This window comes from Coregonus clupeaformis, chromosome 19 (assembly GCF_020615455.1).
Source record: "Coregonus clupeaformis isolate EN_2021a chromosome 19, ASM2061545v1, whole genome shotgun sequence".
Lineage (NCBI taxonomy): Eukaryota > Metazoa > Chordata > Actinopteri > Salmoniformes > Salmonidae > Coregonus > Coregonus clupeaformis.
Genome location: NC_059210.1, coordinates 5,125,777 through 5,141,503, shown reverse-complemented (window position 1 = coordinate 5,141,503; position 15,727 = coordinate 5,125,777). Strand labels below are relative to the sequence as shown.

Genomic DNA, 15,727 nt, shown 5'->3' with positions numbered 1-15,727 from the left:
TCTGGCTGCCTGTTCATCTGACTGACTGGCTGGCTGGCTGGCTATCTCTGTCTGTCTCTCTTTCTGGCATCCTGACTGTCTTTCTGTCTCTGTCTATTTCTCACATTGTCAGAACAAACATTATTAAGATCTCAATTTCTCCACTTTACTATGAAGTTCAGTGAGAAAGTCCCAGTGAAAAAAACGAGAAAGAAGGTAGAAAGAGAGGGTGAAGTAGAGGGAGAGGGAGAAAGAGAAATAAATATTTATTTGTGTATTAGTCAGCCTGTTCATAGTGATTTCCTCCCCCTGTTCAGTTCCAGTGAAGTGAAGTCTTGGTGTTTGGCCTGGGCTCCACCATATCCCTTACCTGTAATGGTATCCTCTCCTCTCTCTCTCTCCTCATTAGGGGATTGGAAAAGTCAGGTTGACTCATTGCAACTTCAGCTCTTTTGCCTTTTGGCATACTTTCCATAGAATATAAGTTATCTTCCTTTCGTCCTGCCATACTTTTTTCCCCATTGGTCACAAAGGTTCACCCTGGTTGAAGTATTTCTTATTTTATTTTCTATTGTTTACCAGTATACACTCTCTGTATGCTATAGTTTCTACCAACTCAGATTTGGAGTTATGCGCGACTCATTACTAGTCCTCCCCCTCCTCAACCCCACCCTTACCCATACAACGGAGAGGGGGTGTCATGCCACTCTAGTGGAGCCCTTACTAGTGCCCCAAATCTACCTCCCTCCTGTCTTCCCGTGACTCTCCTCTCATCTCCCTCTCAGCCCAGCCTACAGAGACAGCCCTTCTGTCTATCACTTGCACCTTGTTCGGATGAGTGACCCTGCTGCTAGTCTAATTACTCTGTGGTGTGTGTGTGTGCGCGTGTGTGTGCATGTGTGTGTGTGTGATGGATCACTCTTATGGCTGAGGGGCAGTGGGGCTCCTGACGGGGCCTAGGAGGGCCTCCTACCTTCAGGCCCCCAGGGAGGAGATAAGTGCTGCTTGTCAGGAGCCTTTTCCTCTTTTTCTTCTCTCGCTCACTCCCTTTAATATCTCTCTCTCTCTCTCTCTCTCTCTCTCTCTCCTGGCAGGGTGACTGCTCATACAAAGGAAGCCACAACAGTTTCCCTCTCTCCATTTCCTGCCCTAAGGAAGCAGAGAGAGAGAAAGTGGTGTGTGACACACACACACACTGAAAATACAGTAACATTTTATTTAACTATGTCATATAACATTGTCAGAACACTGTCATGACACATACAGTATCAGTCAAAAGTTTGGACACACCTACTCATTCAAGGGTTTTTCTTTATTTTTACTATTTTCTACATTGTAGAATAATAGTGAAGACATCAAAACGATGAAATAGCGCATATGGAATCATGTAGGAACCAAAAAAGTGTTAAACAAATCAAAATATTTTTTCGATTTGAGATTCTTCGAAGTAGCCACCCTTTGCCTTGATGACAGCTTTGCATACTCTTGGCATTCTCTCAACCAGCTTCATGAGGAATGCTTTTCCAACAGCTTTTCCTTCACTCTGCGGTCCAACTCTTCCCAAACCATCTCAATTGGGTTGAGGTCGGGTGATTGAGGAGGCCAGGTCATCTGATGCAGCACTCCATCACTCTCCTTCTTGGTCAAATAGCCCTTACACAGCCTGGAGGTGTGTTTTGGGTCATTGTCCTGTTGAAAAACAAATGATAGTCCCACTAAGCGTAAACCAGATGGGATGGCGTACCGCTGCAGAATGCTGTGGTAGCCATGCTGGTTAAAGGTGCCTTGAATTCTATATAAATCACTGACAGTGTCACCAGCAAAGCATGCCCACACTATCACACCTCCTCCTCCATGCTTCATGGTGGGAACCACACATGCAGAGATCATCCGTTCACCTACTCTGCGTCTCACAAAGACACGGCGGTTGGAACCAAAAATCTCAAATATGGACTTATCAGACCAAAGGACAGATTTTCACCGGTCTAATGTCCATTGCTCGTGTTTCTTGGCCCAAGCAAGTCTCTTCTTATTATTGATGTCCTTTAGTAGTGGTTTCTTTGCAGCAATTCGACCATGAAGGCCTGATTCACGCAGTCTCCTCTGAACAGTTGATGTTGAGATGTGTCTGTTACTTGAACTCTGTGAAGCATTTATTTGGGCTGCAATCTGAGGTGCAGTTAACTCTAATTAATTTATCCTCTGCAGCAGAGGTAACTCTGGGTCTTCCTTTCCTGTGGCGGTCCTCATGAGAGCCAGTTTCATCATAGCGCTTGATGGTTTTTGCGACTGCACTTGAAGAAACTTTCAAAGTTGTTGAAATGTTCCGTATTGACTGACCTTCATGTTTTAAAGTAATGATGGACTGTCGTTTCTCTTTGCTTATTTGAGCTGTTCTTGCCATAATATGGACTTGGTCTTTTACCAAATAGGGCTATCTTCTGTATACCCCCCTACCTTGTCGCAACACAACTGATTGTCTCAAACGTATTAAGAAGGAAATAAATTCCACAAATTAACTTTTAACAAGGCACACCTGTTAATTGAAATGCATTCCAGGTGACTACCTCATGAAGCTGGTTGAGAGAATGCCAAGAGTGTGCAAAGCTGTCATCAAGCAAAGCGTGGCTACTTTGAAGAATCTCAAATATAAAATATATTTAGATTTGTTTAACGTTTTTTTGGTTACTACATGATTCCGTATGTGTTATTTCATAGCTTTAATGTCTTCACTATTATTCTACAATGTAGAAAATATTAAAAAATAAAGAAAAACTCTGGAATGAGTAGGTGTGTCCAAACTTTTGACTGGTACTGTATATTTAGACATGTTGTGACATATATTGCAATATTTTATGGATGGTTATACATTTTACATTTTAGATTTTAGTCATTTAGCAGAACAATGACACCTATATAATAGTGTCAAAGCCCACAAATCCTACCACACAAGGTAAACCATTCCATTCTACTTGTAATTTGCCATTTTATTACCATTGTAATTATTCACACATTGATGTCAAACATGTGCTTAGCCCAATGCTCTGTCGCTGATGACTGGGATGAATGCAGGAGCAGGACAAAAAACCTCCTGTGATAGATTCTATACATTTCCATATTTTGGAATCAAAGTTTGTTTGTTCTCAACATTATTATTGTAGTCCTCCATGGTTTTGGTTTAATATAGCTACATGTATACTTAATGCTACCACTAGGGGGAGACATTCAAACTGTTAGCTGCAGGTGCGCACCTCATACGTTGGAAGAAGAGAAGGAGGAAGAGAAGCCCAGTGCAAAAATTCTTATTCATCCTGTTTTCAGGTTTGTAACATTTATAAGCATGGTTTAGTTTTTTTAATCTAGAGATAACATGTTTATCTAATCCGTGAGGAGTTTTCTCGTCATCTTTATGTATAATTTTTGACAGAGTAAAAAACAAGTTAGATTGTTCCCTTCATATAAGTGTAGCCAAACTAAGCTAGCTAAATTTGTATGTAAATCAATGAGACAAGATGGCTTCTCAGATTAAATGTATTTTCATTTTAAACTTTTTGGCTCTTAATGGTTTTATTCATTTTTTACAAACGATGGCTCGTATTAAGTGTATTTACATGAGTACATATGATCCACGCTAATGATAAGTATATTATAAAGTTACTTTTTATGAAATGTGTATCTAACTGTTACATACTAACCGCTAGCGTTAACGTTAGCCAACCCAGCGCTAGGCGCTAGCCTTCCATAGCTAGCTACTTGTTGTTATGGGTTTTTGTTACATTTAATACACAGGCCTCTTCTAGAATTTGTTTGTACAATTATCACTATATATACAGTGAATCAGATGTACTGTTGTTGCCTCAACAAGGCATGGGTGTATTTAGTTGTTTTGCACACCACAATCTTTAGTGATAGGGTAGCTAACATTAGCTTGCTAGCTACATGAATAGTTGAGAGTATCACGGCTCAGGCTAAGACCCAGATGCAGACACAGAAGGCGGATAGTACGAGTCTCAGAGTTTATTACTGAACAAGGGGCAGGCAAAAGGTAAGTCAAGGCAGGCAAAGAGTCGTAATCCAAATCAGAGTCAGGCAGGTACAGGACGGCAGGCAGGATCAGGGTCAGGACAGGCAGAAAGGTCAGAACTGGGAAGACTAGGTAAAACTAGAGCATTGGGAACACGCTGGTATTGACGGGACAAGGCGAGCTGGCAACAGACAAACAGAAAACGAAGGTATACACGGGATAATGTGGGAAAATGGGAGACACCTGGTGGGGGGTGGAGACAAGCACAAAGACAGGTGAAACAGATCAGGGTGTGACAGAGAGCTAGCTTTAGCTATGTTAAAACGGGATTGTAATGTATTTGAAAATGTGTGAAAGTGTTTGCTATTCTCATAATATATTTGGTATTAAGTTTTAGTTTTCAGATTTCACTGCATTGTGGCATACTCTATTCTGATTTCTGTTCTTTACTGAGCCATATTTTTCAGAGAAAGTAATGCATCTGCTGCATCCATGGGTGGAGGTAAAGACCTTGAGTGAGGCTACAGAAACAAACTTGAATAAATAATGCGATTTAGAGTTAAATCCTTTATTTTTATTTTTATGAATTCTTTACAGTCAGTTTTTTGAATAACTTGTAGAAAATACACTTGATGACACTGTCATGAAGCATTATGACCATTCTGTGTCACCTTACTTGGACTAAGAAAATACACTTTATGACACTGTCAAGAAGGATAATGGCCATCATAATCATATAAGCCAGATAGGCCTATCATGTACATGCCCTTCTGTCAGTCATTAGTCACAAAAATAGTGTTTTGTCCTGCTCCTGAAATCTGCTCTTGCATTCATCCCAGTCTTCAGCAACAGAGCATTGGTGTAGGTGCATGTCTGACATAAATATGTGCACAATTACAATGATAATGAATATGGTCAATTTCAGAAAATGTTATATAACATAACCATACTGTTTACAAGTAGGCTATGGTGAAATGGAGTGGTTTGCCTTGTGTGGTAGGTTTTGTGGGTTTTTACATTTAAAATGGGCGGCAGGTAGCCTAGAGGTTAAGAGTGTTGGGCCAGTATCCGAAAAGTCGCTGGTTCGATTCCCTGAGCCCACTAGGTGAATAATCTGTCTGTGTGCCCTTGAGCAAGGCACTTAACTCTAATTGCTCCTGTATGTCGCTCTGGATAGGAGCGTCTGCTAAATGACTAAAATGTAAAATAATGCACTACGTGTCACCACAGGTCAAAATATATGTGTCACAACAGTGTTATGATCATATTATGACAGGTTATGACAAGTTATGTCAGCTGTTATGACATGGTTATCACCGTGTCATAACGTGTTAGGACGCTATGTGGCAAATAAAATGTTACCGAAAATACATTGCTGGTTCAGTAATGGGAAACTATTAAAGTGAAATAGAGGGAGTGAGAGAACATGAACAACACACACACACACACACACACACTCTCTCTCTCTCTCTTAGTGGCAGGTGTCTCCCTCTACAGATCTGGATGGAGGGAGCACATAGCGGGTAGTGAAGGGAACGTTTTGATACACCAAACTTTCTCGCTGTGCCTACAGTATCTCCCTCTCTTTCTTTCTCTCTCTCTTTATAACTCTCTCTATTACACACACACACACACACACACACACACACACACACACACACACACACACACACACACACCCACCCTGTAGAGAAGCCAACCAGGCCTTCCCACAGCTGAAGGGGAACAAAAGGACTGATCAGAAGAGAAAAGAGTAATTAAACACAAGGCTTTAATGTCAGCCAGACCCCCACCCCCCCCACCCACCCATTTTACCACAAAAACAAGAATGGAAGAATAACTTCTTTCAAAGAAAGAATGGTTTTATAATCCCGCCTAGCTTCTGAAAGGAAGCCCTCAGCTCTGGAGGCGCAGGGTCAGCCTCTCTCTCTGCCTTCTGGGCTTATTCCATCTCTCTCCCTTCCTCTCGCCCTCTCTCTCTCTCTCTCTCTCTCCCTTCCTCTGGCTGGGCCCATAGAGAGAGCTAAGTCAGGCTGAACGAATGTGGGCAAGCCTGTGACTGCACCTCCAGCAGCCCCTGGCTCCCCCAAAAGAAGGTGTCTCTAATTGTTCCCTCTAACTTCTTACACACACACACACACACACACAGTCCCCCTCTTCACATCCCCACACTGGACTCATGTGCTCGGATTATCATACGCCTATGAAAGAAGCAGCCAATTTAATCCCAGTACAGCCGACAATAGGAAAGACACTTTACTGATCAGGGGCCTCAGCTGGAGGGGGTAATCACAGATTTTTTTTTTTTAAACAAGTGTCCAGTGTGGTGTTTTTCCAGGACCCCCTGACTGGCAGCTATAAAGGGAGTATTTCTCTAACATGCACTAATCCTGCTAAACAGCACCAAATCCTATTAGACCATGAATTATAACTCCTGCTTCGGCACCTCTCTCTCTAGCTTGTCCTCCACTGGAGAAACCCTCCCCTTCCTCGCCACCTTCTCAATCCCACCCACACACACGTGCACATACACACATGCATGCATGTGCACGCACGCTCAAACACACATGCACACATGCTCCCCACCACATCACCAAACCTTGCACCCCGCTCCTCAAGCCTGTAGCCCAGGCTGACAGGGGAGGGAGGGGAAGCGTGTGTTTGTGCATCGGTGTGGAGGTCTATATTTGTTTACTGTATATGTGTAGGTATGGAGACTTGTGTTTCTGTGTGTATGATTGTGTAATGTATGTGTGTGTTTATGTATGCATGCTGTGAAGGTATGCAGGTCGGTTTTTCTATGTGGATGTGCTTGTGCATGTGAATGCCTGTTTGCGTATGTGCCTTCAAATGTGAGTGTGCCCATTAGCGCTGGGCGATATGGACAAAAATCTGTATCGCGGTAAATTGGCTGAATTGATGCGATAACAATATAGAACGATAACTTTATAACATTAATGAGCACCACAGTTATTTTTTTATGATCCTTTATACAACTACTGCTAGTTTGATGGTTGTAACCATCAATTGTCCCATAAAAAATCACTCAAATTAGCAAACTTATTTCATTTCAAACTTCACATTTCTCTAGTATAGGCTACTTATGTCTGCGATAAGTGATTGGTATGGTCGGTGTTGATAATTTTCGGTGCCCTAGTTTGGTATGGTCGGTGTTGATAATTTTCGGTTTCCTAGTGCCCTTGCATGCATGTGTGTGGATGGTGGTTCTCCTCCCCTCCTTATATGGCAGAGTCAGTCAGTCAGTCAGTGAGCCAGCCTTTGAAGTGTTGGGACACTGACTTAAAGGGCTGTTTATGCCCCAGACCAACCATAGACATTTCCCCTTCCCCTCCTCTCTCTATGGAAGCAATAGCCCCTGCTCTGCTCTGCTCTGGCCAGCTCCTTTGTTGAATAACCTCCTTAGCTTAGGTAACCTCCAACATCACCACTTTCCTAATGAAGGGGATTTTGTGAAGCTGAGGTCATAGCTTCTTTCTTTCTTTCTTTCTTTCACTCACAAACATATCATCATTAAGCGAGTTCTTTGACTCTTCTTTGACTTTCCATTGTTAAATAAGTAAGATAAAACTGTATTTCAAAAATTGGTTGGCCTATTCACCTGTGGATTGGTTGCTATTTACTGTATCTAGCCAGTCAAAGTATGCAAAGTGAAAAATCCAGTTCTGTACAAACATAATTGTTTCAATGACATGTACCATCATGTACCTGTTTATGTGCTGTTTTGCATAACTAAAGCTGCAGTAGAAGTGATTTACATGTAGTAGTAGTATTGTAGTACATTAGCAGATCCACTATTGACATGTCCTGACATTCATAAGAATGTAGCCTACTCTGTGAGTTAGCCCTTAGGAAATAATGAGTTAAAGGACAATTCCACATAAAAACTATCTTTTGGTATTTGTTTCATTAGTCCATTGTTGAAATAGTCCCAAAATGTCTTGCTTATCAGCACTGAAGGTTTCAAGATACAGTGTATGTAACTTTCAAAATACAGAAATCATCTGATGCATTTTTGGGTGGAGCTTTCCTTTAACACTCACACGGACATGAGCCGAAGTGCCTTTACTGTTTCTGTCAGCTGAACTCTGAGAGCAGGACTCAGGACCTACTGTAGTCTGGAGGTCTGTAGAGGTCTGTAGAGGTCTGTAGATGTTTGTAGCCTGCACCTGAGAACTAGACATTACCCACTAAAGCCTGTCCAACAATCATTTTATTGCTCTGCGTGTGTGTGTGTGCGCGCGTGTGTGTGCGCGTGTGTGTGCGTGTACGTGTGTTCTTAACTTGAGGTTTTCTTCCTGGTATTGTCCAAGCACAGGTTTCAGGGTTGTCAAAGTTAAACTGTTCCACTCTGTACGTGTTCAAACTGTGTGTGGTTCGAGCGTTCTCCCCTATCTGCAACGAGGTGCCTTTTCCACTTCTCCTCTGTAATAACACGTTGTGAAAGTGGGTTCATTAAATGTGGGTGGGGCTCTGGTCAAAATGATATATTCAGTCATTCTAGAGGCAATTTCCTTTGTTGTGTTTTCTCTCAACCATTTAGAAAGCAAACCACAAATTGTAGTACCTTTGGAATTACACAAGGGTGGTGGAGTGGTTTGTTTGTGTGTGTGTGCATGTGTGTGCCCGTATTTGTGTAATTGTGAGTGTATTCACGTGATACTAGCATGTGGTTGTGTGTGTATATTTATGTGTGTGTGGGATATAGAGAGTGAGAAACTGAGTACTCTACCACCCCATGCTAGTGTCAACCAGCCCTTTCCTCCAGTGTATCTGGAAGACAGAAATGTATGACAGATGTGGCAGGCTGCAGCAGGCTTTGTGCCCTACTGTTCCTCATTTCTGCTGTGGTGACATGGCACGGCACATAAATCACGGCCTCTCCTCTCTTTGTTGTCAGCTATTAAATACACATGCTTTCATGTGTTTACGTGCTCATTACCAGCAGGCCACGCTGAATGCAGTCTGCTATTGTTTCAAACATCTCAAACATAGTGTGATCAAGGCCTATTGATCGGTCCTGCTTGTCTCTGACGGGGGCTGCAGACACAAAGAAAACTGGAGCAGACAGCCAGAGAGAGATAGAGTGTTCAGTAACTAACCAACAACACACATCACCAGGAACTACACACAGCAGGATAGAGAGAGACTAGAGACAGACTCCTGCATGCAAACAACCTCTCTCTCTCTCTGATGATTCAACAACACACCAACTGAATTCGACATGAAAGGCAGTTACTGGCTCCCTGCTAATTAAACCCCTCTCATATTTCAAGTGTAATGTGGAGGGATAATCAGGGGCCTCTTCTGATTTGATACAGAAATATTGTGGGTGTCTGTTTCTTGCATTGATCAAAGACCCCTCTTAAAGCTGATCATTGACCACAGGCCTGTGCCTTTGCTGTGCTCTGACCATCGACCTGAAACTCTAGACTCTAAAGCCTCTTTCCCCTGATAGACTCCGTCCCCAGACATTATTACACTGTGTGCTCCTAGGAAGCACAGACAGGATATTAGACTGGCTCCAGCCAAGGAACAGCAGAGAGGAGGACTGTTGCTATTGACAACTATGACGTTTCTAAAGTAACCACCTGAAAAAAGCAACCAAAAAAGCTTTATTAAGAGAGAAACTTCCAAGTTCCAATGGAGGGCATGTGGCTATAATCTGTCCAGGATTTCAAAGGACCACACCAACTCATTTCTCCTCAACACTGTACCCAATTTAATTTGCCACAGTAGCCCTGGTGAAGAATGGTGAGTCTGTGGAAGACTGTAGCAGTCTTAAGCCTGGGTATTCACTGGAATAAACAACCATCCCCCTTGGCCCTGAAATCATACGGCACAGGACAATAAAAACAATATTGAAGTCTGTGTGTGGGAGATTAAATACTTGCTGACTCCAGAGGAGCCCTGGGATGCATTGTGTTGTGTGGCAAATGCTCTGGTCTGGTGAGAAGAGGGATAAATAAAGGAGAAAAGAGGAGAAGAGAAGATAAGAAGAATGGGATTAGCAGCAAGTGTTGTGAGTCATCAACCGGAGAGAGACGTGGGAAAGCTGACATTCCAAAGGTTGCTGAGCGCCAAATGTGGTTGAGCGCCGCATCTGGGGCAGGCCGACTTTAAGTTGTGTAAAATATGTTATTATTTTATCACGGTCACTTGCTGAACATGTGTGTGCATTTGGGAAGCGAGGGGGGAAACAGTCCCATGATCAAAACTGCACGTGTTTTCTGTTTCCTACATGTGTGTTTCTTTCCCAATTATGTTCAATATACAACTCGCACTTGGGAAGCAGTCCCAGCAGTCTGCTTTGATCCATATGTTTTATGGCCCCTGTCAGTGTATTGTCTGTTAAGTCCTTTTGTTGTCCCTACCCTCTAATGAAGTCTTCAGACCGGGCTTGTTGACTCCACAAAGGCGGGAGGGTGTGCTTCTTCACAGAGAACCAGCTAGCCAGCTGTAGGGCTGGGACGCAGCAGTTATAACAAGTCTTGTCCCCCCATACATCCCCCCACAAAGGGCTGCTGCCTGCTGCCTTCAGAATGGAGCCATTCATTTGCTGTGGAACACTTCAGCAGAGAAGACCTTATCTCTCACCACAGTCACGCTCAGACCCCTGCAAAGTGTGACACACACACACACAGAGTTATGGGGGGATGTTTTGGGGATTTGGGACCACATTCAACTCCGTCTTCTGTCTCTCATTTGTTCCTGTGCCCATTTCTCATCTCTGTGGTATTTTACAAGGTGTCCCCTCTCTGAATTCCTTAAGAATGTTGTTGATTGTTAAAGAATCCGGTGGCGTCGCTCAGCGTTAATACGGCGTCTCTCGAGACACACTCCAAACGCCATCCCGCGGCTTGCCAGCCCCCTTGATGTCAGCGATAGGGCCGAAGGCTAAGGGTCACATGTTTTAAAACACACATAAAGTAAAAGCAGATATTTCAGCTCCGCTTTTAAGACAGAAAAAAATCCACATTGAATTGATTGCATTCTCTTTGATCTGTCAGCACAGCTAGTGTCAGAGAAGCAACAGACAGATATACATGGGTTCTCACTGAATGAGCATTATTCACAGTCAGTCTACAGTTCTAGCACAAAGTACCTACATTACAGAGACAACATAGTACAACATTTACATTTACATTTACGTCATTTAGCAGACGCTCTTATCCAGAGCGACTTACAAATTGGTGCATTCAATTGTGTGTAAAGTTTTGGGGTTAGTTTTGACAGTTTGAGTGAGTACGTCGTCAACTTATTCAGCCAGTTAGTTAGCTAGCTAGAATAGTTAGCATATTAGCTAGCCATTGCTCTCTGTCAACGAACCAACCCCTCCTCCCACGGTATGAAACACACAGAGAGAGCCACGCTAATGTTAACTAGTCACCCATGTCTTGAATTCCTTTTGAACGACTCTGGTTACCAGTATGTAAAAATAAAATTACAATAAATGTAGGTTATAACTTAGCCTTAGTAGCTACTGTTAGCTAGTTAAGTGTAAAGCTAGCTACTGAATCGATTTAGCCAGTTCGCGTCTGTCCCAATGGAGAGAAAGCGTCTCCAAACAATTACAGCTAGGTCGTTACAGCTATTGTTTAGTTAGCTATCCAGGTAGCAACAAGCTAGCTAAATTTCGAGTACAGTAGCTACTAACTACCTAACGTTAACTTTTCAGATAATGAGGTTATAAAAACAGCTGAATGGTAGGTAGCTAGCTGGCATAATTACAGGTACTCTTAAGCGTGAAATAACATTGGAAACAACTATCCACAGTTGCTAATAGTTACCAGTAGCTACCCGCTAGCTAGCTAGCTTTATTGGTCCAGGTAGTGGGTTAGCTAGCCTCGTGCTTCACCGGGCTCAGCCGAATACAATACATACCTACAATAAATACCTACAATAACTACCTAGATAAACTACCTACAATACCTAACTACAATACCTACCTACAATCTAAATACATGGTTTAAGCTTTACTCGACACCATATAAAGAAGAAGCCAAGCTTACCTCCCGCTTATAATAACAGTACAGAAATATGAAACCACTACATGAATGTTAAACTGTAAAATGAGAGGGCACACATTCTATACATGGACCAAAATAATCAGAACGGTTTTAGAATAGACTCTGAGGGCCTATTTGCAGATCTAGCTAGCAGGTCACCACTTCCTCTACTGCTCTGTGGTCGTCCTCTAGCCATGACCTCATGACCCATGGAAGTTGTCAGCAGTCGAACCGCACATAAACACCCACCCAAGTTTTGCCTTCACACACACATCTAAGTATCATACTCACACGTACACCCATGTATGGTCGTCTCATCCACAACAGTCACATTTGGCTCACAACAACATATTTTAGTTTTTTAACCAGATCTGTGTGCATCTTGTTGTGTTTTTCAGCTTAGACAGTGAAGCCAAGCGAACATCAACACATCATCCAAAGCACTTGCGTGATGGAAGACGTGGGTCTGTGCCCTTGTGGCTATAGCTAGTGTATAGTGTCTGCTGTTATGGTGCTTAGTTTAGTGCTGGTGGTTTTCCCATTTGTTGACACAGATGAGGCGAGTTGAGCCAGTGTGTGTGTTTTGCGTGTATGTGTGTGTGTGTGTGTGTTTGTGTGTGTGTGTGACTCAGATTACACAAGCTGTTTTGTTCTTCCAGATTCACAGAGGGACACAAATTAACAGTTTTTATTAATGTGGCGAAACTTACAGAGGAACAACAAGTTCATCAGAGTTCAACATCCATGAGTTGTATGAGAAACCTGTTTAGTTCCAGAGGATGAGATCATATGGTGTGTGTGTGTGTTTGAGAGTGTGTGTGTGTGTGTGTGTGTTCGTTCACACACGTGCGTGCATACGTTTGTGTGTGAGTGTTGGTGTCTTTTGTGGGTGTGTGTTTGTGTGTGTGTATGTGTGTGTGGTAGGGAGGGAGACTCTCCTAGCCCTCGAGGCCACATGTGTTTTGCCATTGCATGGGACACACATTCTGCATAAATGAATGCAGTACAAGCCGATTAGAATGGCAAGTTGTACAAATGTTCTGTTGTTTTCAGAGCAGAAAACAAGCCAGGTTGCATTTATAAGGAAATACAACTGAGACGGGGGAAACTTCTGCAGGCTTAACCCCTTGTGTGCTGGAACAAATCAAATCAATGTTTATTTGTCATATGCACAGGATACAGCGTCATGAACAATTAAATGCTTCTTGCCAGTTCTCCTCTCAACAGTGCAACCAAATGTTGTTTGTCTCCCTCAGGTTGTCTCACGCCCACAAAGCAGCAGTCAAAGTACTCCGGAGAATGAAGTACTTTGTGGCCAGACAGAAATTTCAGGTAAAAGACAGGGTGGAGGGTAGAGAGAATAGGCTCTGTAGAGTGTTGTGGTTGCTTAGGAAGGCGAGGGTTAGCACAAGGGCATGTTGTGCAGCTACAGGACTGGTGTGTGTGTGTGCGTGTGTGTGTGTGTACACTATGTGTGGGTGCGTGCACAATGTATGTGTGTGTGTGATATGGTGTCTTTGCCTGCAACTTGCACCTGCATGTCTGTGTCTGGCCTGTCGTCAGTTCAGCCTCAGTATCATGGGAACCCTGTTAAACTCTGCCTCTGTGGCTAGAATCTCCCACTGCACAGCTGTAGGAGACTAGGCATCTACCACAGAATGGCCTCACGTGGCCTTTAGTCACTCTCTTTATGATCTGAATGTAGTTGTAGTCTCCAACAAACCCAGGCCACTGTTTCAGTCTTCACGTTCAACCATCTTCTCATTACTTCATTATTGCTCTGTAAAAAAAAAAGATCCCACCATACTGGCTAATCATGTTTTATTGGATAATGCAACCTCAGTCACAAGATAGCATTCTCCTCACACAAAACAACTCACCCAACACAACAAGTGAAAGCCTACTGAACAAGCCCTCTTCCCTTGGCTTCCTCATCGTGAATATACACTGCAATAACAAAGCATTGTGTTCACCCGAGGGATTCCCTAGGGATGACCATGGGTGACAATGTGCTGTGTGTGTTGCGTTTGTGTTGCTACAATACAATATTCCTGCTCCACAGCAAGCAAGGAAGCCGTACGACGTGAGGGACGTGATGGAGCAGTACAACCAGGGACACCTCACCATGATGGTCCGCATCAAGGAGCTACAGAGGAGGTGGGCCACTAAATCTCTCGCTCTCTTTTTACTTAGTATTCTCTCTCTCTCTCTCTCTCTCTCTCTCTCTCTCTCTCTCTCTCTCTCTCTCTCTCTCTCTCTCTCTCTCTCTCTCTCTCTCTCTCTCTCTTTCTCTTTCTCTCTCTCTCTCTCTCTCTTTTTTTCTCTCTCTCTCTCTCTTTCTCTCTCTCTTTCTCTCTTGCTCTCTCTTTCTCTCTCTCTTTCTCTCTCTCTCTCTTGCACTCTCTCTTTCTCTCTCTCTTTCTCGCTCTCTCTCTCTCGCTCTCTCGTTCTCTCTATTTCTGTCACAGACATGAAACACTAACAAATGCTGCACTGCTTCGTCCAAAGTTTGACTTTTCCCATAACGTGTCTCTCCTGTTCTCCTTCTTTTCCCAGACTAGACCTCACATTGGGGAAACCAGGAATGTTTTTCCCAGGTAAAACCCACCAGAGAAAACTCACCAGGCCAGAGATGATCTGATAAACTCTTGTCACTCCTCACTGTGCCCCTTCATCTCACAAACAGAGACAGCCAGGAACGACGATAAGGCTGGACTAGACTAAATCTTCTGCCAAGTGATCCCCAGTGTGTATAGTGTGTATACGTAGTGTGTGAGTGTGTATATGTTTGAATATGTGTGTTTGGTACACACACTAGTATTTGTATGCACAACGCTGCCATCCCGTCTCCCTCTCCTCCACCGCCTTCTTCTCCTTCTCTCTTCTTTTCCTCCTCCTCTGCATACACCCTCCTCCCTCTCTCTCTCTCTCTCCTCATCTCCTTCTTTCTTCACCTCCTCCTTCTCCTGCTCCAATGCATACCACCCTTCTATCCTTCCTTCTCCTTCTCTCTTCTTCTTCTCATCCTCCTCCTCTCCACCTCTCTCCTCCTCTCTCTTCCTCCACCTCTCCTCCTCCTCCTCCTCCTCCTCTTCCTCCTCCTCCTCCATTTCTTGGCTGCCCCATGGAGCTTACAAGGGAGCTAACATGGTTAAACACTTGCTTGATTGGCCCTGGTATTGGATTAGGGCTTTACTCCACATGTCCATTAAAACCACGCCAGCCGTACAGGATAACACTACAGCTACAGCAGCCTGCCTGCCTGCCAAATACAGCCCACTACCCCCAGCCCCAGTCTGCCTGGCTGCCAAATACAGCCCACTACCCCCAGCCCGTCTGCCTGGCTGCCAAATACAGCCCACTACCCCCAGGCCCAGTCTGCCTGGCTGCCAAATACAGCCCACTACCCCCAGCCCCAGCCTGCCTGCCTGCCAAATACAGCCCACTACCCCCAGGCCCAGTCTGCCTGGCTGCCAAATACAGCCCACTAACCCCAGCTCCAGCCTGCCTGCCTGCCAAATACAGCCCACTACCCCCAGCTCCAGTCTGTCTGCCTGCCAAATACAGCCCACTACCCCCAGCTCCAGCCTGCCTGGCTGCCAAATACAGCCCACTACCCCCAGCTCCAGCCTGCCTGCCTGCCAAATACAGCCCACTACCCCCAGCTCCAGTCTGTCTGCCTGCCAAATACAGCCCA

At 44.0% G+C, this 15,727-nt stretch overlaps 1 long non-coding RNA gene across 1 annotated transcript; it reads left to right on the top strand.

The window, feature by feature from the left end:
* Nucleotides 1–3,230: 3,230 nt before the first annotated feature.
* On the top strand, nucleotides 3,231–14,672 carry LOC121531308. The gene is made up of 4 exons (XR_005994121.1): nucleotides 3,231–3,300; nucleotides 13,287–13,362; nucleotides 14,093–14,187; nucleotides 14,587–14,672. It is a non-coding gene; the product is annotated as an uncharacterized LOC121531308 (long non-coding RNA).
* The last annotated feature ends 1,055 nt before the right edge of the window (nucleotides 14,673–15,727 follow it).